Source organism: Pinus tabuliformis, chromosome Q (assembly GCF_031772625.1).
Source record: "Pinus tabuliformis cultivar Carrire ecotype Pingquan chromosome Q, CPIR1, whole genome shotgun sequence".
Lineage (NCBI taxonomy): Eukaryota > Viridiplantae > Streptophyta > Pinopsida > Pinales > Pinaceae > Pinus > Pinus tabuliformis.
The window spans coordinates 1099242107-1099255752 of NC_142296.1; positions in this window are offsets into that span (position 1 = coordinate 1099242107).

Consider the following 13646-nt stretch of genomic DNA (forward strand, 5'->3'; position numbering starts at 1 on the left):
GGTATTCTCCAATCCCGAAGGACCTCAAGGCAATCCAAAGCACAAGAGGTTTTTTGCAAGAGGTTGCTTAAATAAGCTCTTTATTTATCTTGTTGAAGTTTTTTTGTTCATTGGCATAATGACAACTTTTGAAAGTGGGTCTTAAAATTTTGCTCTCTTCACAAGATTCTTTGATGTAGACATGAAGCAAGAATTTTCCACCATGATGGATATGGTGAGAGATATGTATGAGGATGGAAGGAAGAGCAACATGCTTAGAAAGTAGTTGAATTCCATGAAGGAAGAGAAGCAGTTGCTTGTTGACAAATTGCAGGAAATGGAGAGGCAACTTCATATCGCAAATATGAACCTAAAAAGGATGCATGAGTTGGAGACATAGCTCTTTGTTGCCCAAGAAGCCTTAGTCAAGTATCAGCTTGAAGAAGAGGTAAATCATTCCAGTTTGTCTTCAAATTCCTCTAAGGATGCTTATATTGGTTCTTTTGAAAAACATACTAGAGGCATAGGTTCCAAGCTAATGTCCAAGATGGGATATGAAGGAAAAGGCTTGGGTAGACATGCACAAGGTATTGTTGAGCCAATAATGATTGAGGAAGAGGAAAGGCCTAAGTATTTGGGTCCTGGCTATGTACAAGTTTATGGAGAAAGTTCCAAGGTTGCCATGAAGGCCATTGAAACAGTCCCAAGAAGGAGTTTCATTTCATGTCCTCTACCTCAAAAGTGTGAAGGTTGTATTCAGGAGGAATGCAATAGCTTGAAACATCATTTGCAGGATGCAGGTGTTCAGAAGCACACACTTGAACCAAAGAGTTGGGGAGACTCCAACAACCTTGAAGAGTTTGATGGTGTTCCAAAGGGAGCCACTTCTTCATTTGCTTCACCTCCTCATGAAGGCAATAAAGGGGAAAGAGAAAGGTATAAATCTAGTTCTAAACACATTCGTTTTGATTTTGCAAAGCATGATAAATTTCCACATAAGTATGAGGAAATAGTTGCATGTTCCTTTTGTGGTTTGGATAATCATAATGTTTCTAGATGTTGGAAGAGAATGGCCACATATAGGAAACAGAAGAAGGAAAAGAAGTAAGAAGCCAAAGGTCCATTGGACAAGGAAAAACATGCTATCAAGAGGATGCACATGCAGTGCACTTACTGCCATAAGCAAGGACATCTTGCTGCAAAATGTTGGGCACTGAATCCAGCAATGCTTCCACAAAAGCTGAAGAAAGTGGAAAGAGAAGATGGTAGAAATGGAAGTGAAGATTCCATGAATGATGTGTCTCAGAATGATTCACATGATGATGCTGATGTGTAGACAAAGGTAGTACCTTTGAAAGGGATTGGTAAGGAATGGTTAGAGTTCTTATCTAATTGAGATTGCATGTCTATTGATGCATCTACATTATATTTCATTTCAGCTTCGAAAGTACAGTATGCTTAAGCGAAAGTTGAAGGATGAAATGCATGAATGAGCATGAGATGCATGACCACATGGATGTTGATGATTTCCTTGTTTTTGAACATGTATGTGTAATTAAATTGCAGGGTTGATTGCTTTGACATGCATGTGATGCCATGTTGACTTGGGAGAAGTTAACTTTGTCTCCAAATGGAGACAATGATGAAGTGTTTTCATATTTTGAAAAAGAGTCCTAATGGTCTTTTTCTACATGCTTGACTTGAAGAGTCATTTGTTTAAAGGCATGTTTTGTGGGTTTGTTATCTAGTCCATCATTTTTATGCAGATGTAAGACATGGAGATGTTCATAAGATGTGAAAATCTGTTTCTTTTGTTGAAGTAGGAGTTTAGTCCATCCAGTTGTTGTCTGTATGCCTATTGTTGTTAATAGTTGTTGTTGACAGCTTGCCAAACAGGTACAAATGAAAGTTTTGTGGAGCAAATGTACTTCACATTTGTTTGAGCCCCCTTGGATCAATGATCAAGGCAGAGAAGTTCAAACTACCTTTGATGACCATTCCAGTAGAAGTTTTGTAGGAAGGCAAGGAGGAAGACAATTCTTCCCAAGAAGACCAGCCCATCTAAGAAGGGAAGTGGTCAGAAACTTTGGTTCAGAGGCACTATGCAAAGGAAAGTGTAGGGAGGCTGAAAGAAGAGGGTGAGTCACTCTCATTTACTGTTTAGATCAGTATATCAGTCTTTTGGAGACCAAAAGTTCTCTTAGTGGGAAGGCGTGATCCAAAAATGGATCTTGGATGAACCTCTAAGGCTAAAAGAGTTCATATAAGAGGTAAAAGGTGCTAAATGGCACAAATCCTTTGTAAATCAGAGGAAAATGAAAATCACAGGCTACTCTTGGAAATAGTCTCATTGTAGATATCTCCTCATTTTTAATCCAACGCAACTTGAATGGGCGAAAACAGACTTCAGATGCAGAAGTTATCGCATGTAGAAGATGCCCAGTTTCTTTGGAAAAAGAGGAAAATCTTCTAAAAATAGCCTAAAAGGCTTTATGAAGAAAATCGCATCGGAGGAGGACTTAAAGTCAAGCAAAAGGCACCCCCGATCAGTGACCTCCAATGATCAGATCGGTGGGCCGGATTGGAGGCAGGCAGTGTATAAAAAAGGAAAAGGTCCTGGGCCGATGCGATGGTGCAATCGTTGAATTCGGCGATACCACAAGGCAAAAGCCCCAGGCCGATGTGATAGTGCAACTGCGATCGCCGATATCGGTGGATCGCTGTCGGCGATCCCAAAAGGGAAAGACCCCGGGCTGTGCGAATTGTGACTGCAATCGGGACCGGACCCGTTGGGGTTTAAAAGCCCAATTCCATAAGGTTTCAAATTCGGGAATTAAGATTTTCCTTTGTATCTCCCGTTTAATGGATTTTTGGCCATTGGCCATGCCGCCAAAGCGATTGCAATATGCGATGGAAGGTGGACCCGATGGGGATTTTAGGGGCGATTTAATGGACTTTCACGTTCAGATTTCATGCCCAATAGTGCTTTTCCTGTGTATTTCCATTTCAAGCTTGAAACACAATATTTCGTGGATTTCCGCTTGAAAGGAGGCCACCGGTTCATTTTCCATGGGAAAACAGCCATCATTCCCTGTGCCATGCTACAGGTGGGCATTTCTGCAACAGGGATGCATTTTGAAGTGCGAAGAGGCAGAGCCAGGAAGAGGAATGATTCCTCATGATCACAGTTGACAGAGGAATGACTGAGGAAGCCGAAAAGCCTGAAATGCCTTAAAGAAAGCCTGAGAGCTGAATCGCAGGGGTTGGCAGGAGTTGGAAGTTGTTGTTCGAGTAGTTGCTGAAAGCAAAGCCAAAGCAGGAAGCTAAGGCATAAGAGAGAAGCGCAAAAAGGCAGCAGCAAAACAAGCAGTGCAGAAAGTAGAGCTACTGTGCAGGCAACTCAGGGAGCCTTTGGGGTCACTTGAAGTTCAAGTGAAAAGCCAGAGAGCTAAAGGTTGCAGAGGGCCAAAAAGCCAGAAACGAAGAGCCAGAGCCAAAGTCAGAGCCAAAGAGCCAGAGCCAGAGCCAAAGAGCCAGAGCCAGAGCCAAGAGCTAGAGCCAAGAGCCAAAGCCAAGAGCTAGAGCTAGAGCTAGAGCTGAAGAGCTAGAGCGAGAGCCAAGGGCCAGAAAGCCGAGAGCTTCAAGAGCTAGTGAATAAAATGGTGTCTGAACCCACTGTTTCTGTGTAAAACAGTATGAGTTGAGCCAAGAGCTTGTAAAAAGGACTTATACCATAATCCCAGAGAGCCTAATCGAGTTGACTAGAGATTAAGGAGACGTAGCGCAATAGTTTTGGTGGACTTCAAATTAAACTACTGCCTTATGTGTTTGTTTTTACTGTTGCATTGTTTACTGTTATATGCATTTATATATCAGTCCAAGCACATTTACATATCAACTAAAATAACATATTTTTAAAGTATATAATCAGTTTAACACAAACATAAGCATCCACTATATTGTCAAGCATGTTCTCAATTCTGCATTGGTTAATCAATAAGACTTGGGAAAATTTAAAGCTTTGGAAGTGGGAGAGGTTCTTGTAAATTAGATAAGAAGCCTAAGAGCCCCATTTTCAGATCAGCGCAACCCTAACCAGGCGCTGAGGGGCTTCCACGCTTCTGGAGCAGTGCTATGTGCTATTCCCCTAAGTCGCACCTGACATCCTACTTATCTTCCTATGCCAATCAATTATCCTCACATAAATGGATGAATTACGTTATAGTTATTTATACAACACATTCATATGAGTTTCCGTAGCAAATAAATAGTACACTTGCAATTTATACCCAATCATACATTAAAACATGAAAAGATACATAGAAATTTGGTAAACTTATCTTTATTAATTCTTCCAACGGTTACAGACTAGACCTGCATTGCGCACTCAGCTGCGGACTACTAGGCCTCTGCACACTTAGCTGCAGAGCCTTCTCCTACTCTACGACCCAAAGACACACTTTACACTTTGACTCAATCTCTTAGACTCATCATCCTTCTTCTTGCTACGCTTAGAGCCTTGCTCTATTTATACAATCCCATGGTCTGCGGACCATGGGTAGGTCTATCAAGCCAACATTACATTACAAAAATAAGGGCGGACAACCCTGTGACTCTATTATAACTTCACGCTCTGCGCCCACAATTCGCGGAGCTTTTACAAAAGACTTGGTCAAAACTTGGGCTTTAAGCCCCAAAAAATGCCTTGGGGGGATTCCATGCCCAACAAGGGGAAATATTACTTAGGTCAAATGGGTCAAGCTTAACCTTTCCAGAGTCAAACGTACCATGATCATACTTATCAAGTCCCTGTTTGACCTCAACCCGGTATGGTTCACCCTGGTTACCCTGGTGGAATTCCAATTCCAATTGCTCAGGCTATTCTAGGATATCCTAGATATCTGCCTCTAGGGGTTCGTATTAACCCTCAAGGTTATTAAACTTTACCGCAAGATCCTAGCTGGAAGTTACCATTTATTGCAACGCTAGATCTACCAGATTTATCCCGGTTAAGTAATGATCCTATTTATTACTATCCTTTTTGGCCGACGATTCCTACCAAGTTATCAAGTGACATACCTAAATTAGAATGGAATTCAAGAGAGGATCCATCTAATCATGTGATGACATATCACCTTTGGTGTGCATCAAATTATTTAATCGATGATTCCATCCGTCTACACCTTTTCCAACGAACTTTAACTGGTTTGGTAGCTAAATGGTACATTGATCTACCTCATGCCTCTTTCCATAACTTTAACTCCCCGACAACAACATTTTTATCCCACTTTCAGATACCAATCCATTATGATACTAGTACCAAACTATTGACTTCTTTAAAACAATTGAAGTTGACTCACATCTCTGATCATATCCGTGAATGGAGACGTAGACATCGCTTAGTCAAAGTTTTCATTCCAGATCAAATTTTAGCTGAATAGTTTACAAAGTCTCTTCTTACCATTATCATGGAAGATTTTGTCAAGGGAGGTGTTGTCACGGGAGAGCAATTAATTTCTCCTGCCCAGTACGTAGACTTGGTCTACACTCAATTTGGCACTTTGTACGAAAAAATCCTAAATTTACCACGCCCTACGAGCGAACCCATTATTGCATCTCCTACAGGATCAGGATCTAATGTCGCTGATGGCATTATAGGTTCTGTTAGCCAAGAGTCTAAGGGGAAAAAGAAAAATTCTAAAAATACTCAGACTTTGTCTATACAAAATACACCATCGAAAAGCCTTCCCCAGAAACTATTTCCAAGATCAACGTTGTAGAATCATCTACTAGCAAGATGAAATCAACCGGAAATAAGAATAAGGGGAAAGTTAAATCGAAGCAAAATGCTACTCTAAATGAGAAACCTATTAAAATTGAGTCTATTGATGAAAAATGAAAACCTCACTATCCTCGCCTTATTTGCAATGAGGATCACTATACAAAGGAATGCCCACATCAAGCTGTTGTTTCTAAATTCATTAAAGGTTCTCCAAATCCTACTGTTTTGAAGGATCCATTACCTTCTCAAGACATCAAAATGGTTTCTCATAACACATCTTCCTCTTCCACATCATAAGATAGCCTAATGATCTCTTCGCAAGAAGTCTTGGTAGCTACAAGATCCAAAGATTACAGGTCTAAGCATCTTGTCGAAAATGGAAATGAAGTTAGTTTGTCTAGTTAACCTTCCAGTTCAATTCCTCCTTATCCTTCTGAACCATTACAGATCGAGAAGCTAAATCTGGATATGATGATCCAACCACCTCCCAAAGGTGTTCTTCAGAAATCAGTTTCAACCCGCATGCTAGAGCTGCACAAAATTACAACATTGTTGAAGATCTGGCTACGTCTCCTTCGGCAATGTCAGCTCAGGAAGTGTTGCAAACATACTTGGCACAATGAAAGCTTTTATTGTTAGCCATAGGAGCTATTTATCTGTAGGATTCTAAATTAATTATCTTTGATCTTGAGAGTCATATTTCGAGACTCCCTCATCAACTGGCAATTCAAATTCCAATTTTTGTTAAAACTAGATGAGTATTTCATACAATTGTTGATGAAGGAGCTTCTATGTGCATTGTGTCGATTTCTTGTTGGAAAGATTTAGGTTCTCCAACCACTAATCAATCGCCTACCACTCTGAAAGCATTTGATGGAAGAGATTTTCAGCCATATGGGATATTGAATTATTTTCCTATAGAGCTAGAGGGAAAAACGACCACAATCGAAGTTTAGGTTGTGGATGCTCAGCTAGATTACAACCTTTTTCTTGGTTGAAGTTGGACCTATGCTATATCAACAGTGGTCTTGTCACTGCTTCGAATGATACAATTTCCTCATAAGGGAAAATTTGTTAAAGTAGACCAGTTGTCTTACTACACTTCAAACCCTAACTCTGCAGGTAGCATACCTTTTGTCAGAAAAATGAATTCTCCTTATGAAGATATTGGGGTTAGTTTACTCAAAGACTCATCATTGACGGGAACCTTTGCGATGCTTCCACCTAATTTTCCTTCTAATTTCGCCGAGGTAAACATTATTACATCAAGCACTATATAATCTCCTGATCCATGGATAAAGCCTTTAGAGTCTGTGTGATCCTTCTATGGTAGTGAGATGCCTTTGAGCCCTTTTGAATTGGATTATCAAGCAGTACAATCGCTTTCTAACCAAAAATCTACAGATATTGATCGAGTGGATATGATCAATGAAGATTATTCTCCTTTGCCTTTGTTATAACCAATTTCATTCTATGATCCTTTTGATCATACGTTTCCAACTGAAAAAAGTATCATGGAAGTTATGACTTTAGAAAAAATGCCATGGAACAATCACCATCATCATTCATCGTTTCTACCTAGCCCTGACAAAATCGAGAATGATTTTTTGAATATATTTTCACCTGAGATAGTAAATAGTCCAAAATCATGCATTTCAATATTTCAATATGAATCTGAAAGGAATTTGGGGAATATATTTGCGACCATTTCCATTGACATCTCAGTTAAAAGAAGGATTGTTGAAAATAGTCACATAGGTGCTTCGTGCTCAATCAAAGAAATTCGAACATATAAGTCCCTATTTTGAGAATTCTGTGACATTTTTGCATGATCCTATGATGAAATTCCCGGGATTGATCCAAGAATTATAATACATGAAATCAAGACTTACCTGAATGCCAAGCTTGTTAGACAACAATTACGTTTGGTGCATCCAAGAAAAGCTGTTGTGATTAAAGGTGAGGTCGAGAAACTGCTTGAGGCAAGTTTCATCTACCTGGTTCCCTAAACTGATTGTGTATCCAATATCGTGCCTGTTAACAAGAAACATGGAACCATTAGAGTATGTGTCAACTATAGGGACATCAATAAGGCTTGTCCAAAAGACAATTATCCTACTCCCTATATCGATCAAATCATTGATGAATGTGTCAAAAATGAAATATTTTCATTTATGGATGGATTTTTTGACTACAATCAAATCAACATACTCCCAGCTGATCAACATAAAACTGCATTCATTTTCCCATGGGGGATGTTTTCCTATCAAAAACACTCATTTTGTTTACAGAATGCAGGTACATCTTTTCAATGGGCTATGTCTTATGCATTTCATAATATGAAGCATACTGTGCAACATTATTTGGATGACTCTCCAGCTCATTTACTGAGACGGGAAGAGCATCCAATGCATTTGAGAGCAATTTTTATCCGATGTCGCTTTTACAATATTCGCTTGAATCCACGTAAGTGTGCTTTCTGTGTGCAATCTGGTTGATTGCTAGGATTTCTTATTTCAAAGGAAGGCATTCATGTCGATCCATTAAAGGTTGAGGCTATCTTGAATTTACCTCCTCCTAATCTACGCCAACTCCAAAGTTTGCAGGGTAAAGCAAACTTTCAACGTCAATTTATCCAGAACTATGCCGAATTGATAAAGGGTTTTAATTGACTTTTGAAAAAGGGCATCGCATTTATCTAGGATGAAGTGGCTCAAAAAGCCTTTGATGCACTTAAATATGCGTTGACCCATACACCGCTATTGCATCCTCCCGATTATCATCGAGACTAATATTTATGCTTAGCAGCGTCTAATGCTACCATAGGTATAGTCCTAGTTCAGCAAGACGAGTTGAGAAAAGAACATGTGATATATTACTTAAGTCGTAATTTGACCAAAACTAAAGCAAAATACACACATGTGGAGAAATTGGCCTTAATAGCTATTCAATTTGTCCAACGTTTCTGTCACTACATTTTATTGTGAAAAACTATTGTAATTTCTAATTGTAACCCCATGATTTATATTCTTACTAGAAAATTCCTTGGGGGGGGGGGAATTATTCCATATGGATAATCATCCTACAAGAATTTGATTTGGAATTCATTAAATCCAAATCTAAGAAGTCATTAGTTTTTGTTGAGTTATTGTGTGACTTTCCCCGTACTGAAAATGAATATGCGGCAGAAGTTTCTCTTCCAGATGAATCTCTCTTTATAATCAATACTTTAGATCCCCAATATGGAGATATCATCATTTATCTCCAAACCCATACATTTCAGCCAAAACTAAGTCGAAATGATCATCGCCAAATCTGGTACCAATCCTAGCAATACAATATTGTTGGTGAAACGCTTTATCATCGTGGTGTCGATTCTATTTTTTAACAATGTTTAACTCATGCAGAAGCCAAAAAGGAATTGAATGAATGGAATTCTTGAGCTTGTGGCGGTCATATGTTAAGACTTTCCACTGCTCAAAATATCCTGCGCACATGGTATTTCAGCCCTTCAATGTTTAAATACTGTATAACTGCGGTCTAGAAATGCCATAATTGTAGGTTCTAACCCTGTACAGAAATTACTTGCATACGAATTCTAAAACACAGAAAATAAACAATGCGATAGCATAACACATAAAACATATATACACAGAGATTTCCCCTAGATCCCAAAACCGGGACTACCAGCTTGATTTTTTGTTATGTTCCTTTCAATGTTACAATACATATTTATACATGCCGAAGCATCCAATACCATGGACCGAAAACCATCGCGTCCAAAACCATGTGCAAAAATCATGCACAAAACCATGGGTAGGTCCGCCCAACCTAATATACATTACAAAAACAAAATTAGAGTGGGGTTACCTGCACCCCTCAAACCCCCTGTGACTCCCCCCACTACGCAATCGACGCAATGAAGGGGGGGCTCCTCCCCCCTTCTAACCCCCCGGTTAACTACGTGGGGTCATGGAAAGAATATAGCACAACCCAACATTCTCCCACTTGTTGTTTTCTTTCCACAGGGGGCCACAAGAGAGCTTAGTCATTTATCCAGCCCTGCAATGCCCATTATTTCTCTACACCAAGAGAACTTCTTAGAGCTCGCATATTTTGTCAATGCATTTGCAGTATTCTTCAAAGTGTCCACCTTTACTAGCAACACCTTTTTGTCTTCTATCATATCCCTCACAAAGTGATATTGAACATCAATGTGATTTGTCTTTGAATGATATGTAGGGTTCTTTGCCAATAAAATTGCACTTTGGCTGTCATAGTCTATCCTTATAGCTCCCTGTACTAACCCCATACTTGAACACAATCTCTGCAACCAAACTGCTTCCTTGCTTGCATGAGTGGCTGCCATGTATTATGCCTCTGTAGTTGATAGTGCCACTACAGATTGTTTCTTACTCATCCAGCTAACTGCACCTCCAAATAGGTTAAACACATACCCACTTGTAGATCTTCTCTGATCTAGATCTCCAACCCAATCTGCATCAACAAAGCCACAAATATCCAACACTCTGTCCATTCCTGGTCTTCCTTGGTAGCACAAACCATAATCACTAGTGCCACGCAAATACCTGAAAACCCGCTTCACTGTTGTCCAATGCTCCTGCCCTGGTTTTGAAATAAACTTGCTCAATACTCCCACTGAATGTGAGGGAGAGAGAGAGTGAGGGAGAGAGAGAGGGAGAGAGAGAGAGAACTGAATGTGAGGGAGAGAAAGAGGGAGGGAGAGAGAGAGGGAAAGAGAGAGAGAGAGAGAGAGAGAGAGAGAGAGAGGGAGAGCAAGAAGGAGAGAGAGAGAGAGGGAGAGGGGGAGAGAGAGAGAGAGAGAGAGAGCGAGAGAGGGAGAGTGGGAGAGGGGGGGGGGAGAGAGAGAGAGAGAGAGGGAGAGTGGGAGAGGGGGGGGGGGAGAGAGAGAGAGAGGGAGAGAAAGGGAGGGAGGGAGAGAGAGAGAGAGGGGGGGGGGGAAGAGAGGGGGGGGAGGGGGGGGAGGGAGAGGGGGGGAGGCGGGGGAGGGAGAGAGCGGAAGAGAGAGAGAGAGAGAGAGAGAGAGAGAGAGAGAGAGAGGAATAATTCAATTAAGAAGAAACATTACATGCTATGAGGCCAATTATGGGACCTCTCCTTCTTGAATTTCACCCTCTTCCTATTTTCTTCTTAAATATGTCTCATTGACAAAGTAAACTTTAATTATGTTTTAATCCATCAATTATATTTCTATAAAGTTCTATTTTATATAAAATATGACTTTATGACTTGTAAATTCAAAATTAGGCTATAACCCCCTTAAGATTTGGATAAATCCTCCCCCCTTAGAAAATGATGGTCCCCATCATTCACCCATGCTAAAAAAAATAGGGACCCCATTATGTATAATGTGCCATTATTATTACAATATGCCATGAGCCAACGAAGAGAAGGGTTTTGTGTGGTTAACCCATAATCGTGGGCTTGTGGATGACCCATAACCATCACGACTACAATTTTCCAAGTGTTAATGAAGATAATGGTTTTGTGTGGTTAACCAATAACCATTGATTTTTGGATAATCCATATCTAATTTGGTAATTTCAAGCTTGGGGAATGGTTTTGTGTGGTTTACTCATAATTGTGGGTTTGTGGATGACCCATAACTCTAGTTTTTTGTTTTGTTTTTTTTTATTATCTTGTTGCAAATTTGTTAATAACTTTTCTTATAGGTGATGAAATAAATTTATGTCAAAGTATCAAAGAGACCACTATATTGATATAATATACTTACTCTTTAATGACCTATGGACAAGAAAAACATTCCTAAAAATCAAGGTATCCATGGTTGTGCTTCTTTACAAACATGCGTGACTTCAATCATTGATATGTCTCAAACAAAGAAAAAAATTGAATTATATAAAAAACCGTTTTGAAAAAAAAAAAAAAAATCCTTTAAATGGGCTATTTCAAACCCTTTAAAGTTTTCTTTACAAGTTGTAGAACCTGCATGAAGTTCACCATAAATTTTTGCCTTGCATTCCATCCATTATTGTGCTTCTATGGCAGACATACCACTACGGGAAAGATGATAAATGGATGGAATGAGGCTTCCCAAGATTCTAAATATTACATACTATTGATGGTGCTAGAAATCCATCAACTAAGGGGGTCTCCCTAATGTGAAGTGCTAATTATACCTCACACTGTTTGGAGTAGGAGCCCCATCCGGAGTATCAACCCGACCACCATAACTTAAAGGTTTGCCTCAACTGCAATGAATAACATAAGAGAGTATGCACATAACCTTTGAAATCAACAATAAAGTTGAAACTGTGAAACACCAATTGCAAAGTGTAAAAAGGAGACTTTCACAAGGGGAGAGAGGGGAGTGAGTCTTTTGAAGGAAGTAAAAGTATTAACTTAAGAGATACACATGAGAGAATGGAAAGATTCATTAGTAATATAGCAAAGTATTTCACATAGACACAATGATCATTAAAGCAAACACAACACACATTTAACAATATAAGTACCAAAGCCACCAAAATAGTTCAATTTCCTTGGTACATGTGAACAAAACACATATTGCAAACATATAAAAAGTGGTCTTACTATATTCATGATACATGCATGAAAATGTGTTGGCTCATCGAGCTTTTGATTATTAGGTGAAAAATCCAAGTAGACGGTCACAACGACAAGCCACTATCTCCAATAATGGAACATTAATTCACTTCTTTCTTCTCCAAAGAATGATCTTCTCTCATATGCAAAACTACAGAAGCTAGGGTTAGCTCTCCAAAGGCTAAGCCTCCAAAATCCGTTTGCTTTATTTATGAGGTTTATTTTATAACAAGAGGAATGAACATTCATATCCCCTATGACTCTTGCACTTCTAATGTGACCTTTGGACTTCTATATGACTTTTTAACTTTTCCTAAAGACTATTTTGTCCATATATGACTATGTGACTTTTCATATTCCATAGATGACTCTTGGAATTCCACACATTACATTTTGTCCTTTCCTTTCAATAATTACACCATTACATCCACAAATGATGTGGAAAGACATACGGACACACATGACATTGTGATGAAACTAGTAGACGTCACAACTTGACAATGATGACATGGACTTCATGATGAGATGGCAATGCCAAGTTGTTCTTCTTTTTGATTTGTTTTTAATCTTCATGATAGGTCTATACAATACTTCATCTTCATGAAATATATAATTTTTTCTTCATCTTCACCCTCCAAGGGGCTAAAAATAGGGAGTCTTCACTATGATATTGATCTTCCGACTTTCGTCTCAATCCAGTGTCCATTCATATTCTTGTTCAATGATTAACATGTCTTTAAACTTCACAAGTGTCTTCTAGAATTATCTCCTTATCCTTTTCTTCGATCATCATCATGCCATGCCAATATATAGTACCTGCAACTAAAAATCACTCATGAGAAGACAACATCGGTACGACCTAGTCTAACATACTTCATGAAAATCACCGATGAAGCTGGAATTGGGTACTGGACTGGGAAGAAGGATGAGGGATTGCGTAGTGCACAGTTCCAAAGGCCAGGAGTGGAGTACTTGTGCTTATGACTGCACAATGTGCAGTGATAGATGCCTAGGTCGGAAGACTGCACAATTGAGGAGCTTAGTGAGGCAAGCTTGCCCACTAAGATTGCACAATGCACAGTTTAGGAGAGAGAGATGTTAGGGGATTGTATAGTTGTTTCAGGGAAAACTAGTGTCGATTCGAATTGCTAGTCCCACTAAGATGGGTAGCTATCTTAGAAACAAACAGAAAAAGCCTTTTGAGAGTTCCTTTAAGTGTGATAGACTAGAGGGAAGAAAAGAGGACTAACCTGGATCTTCCGCTTTGATCCTAGCT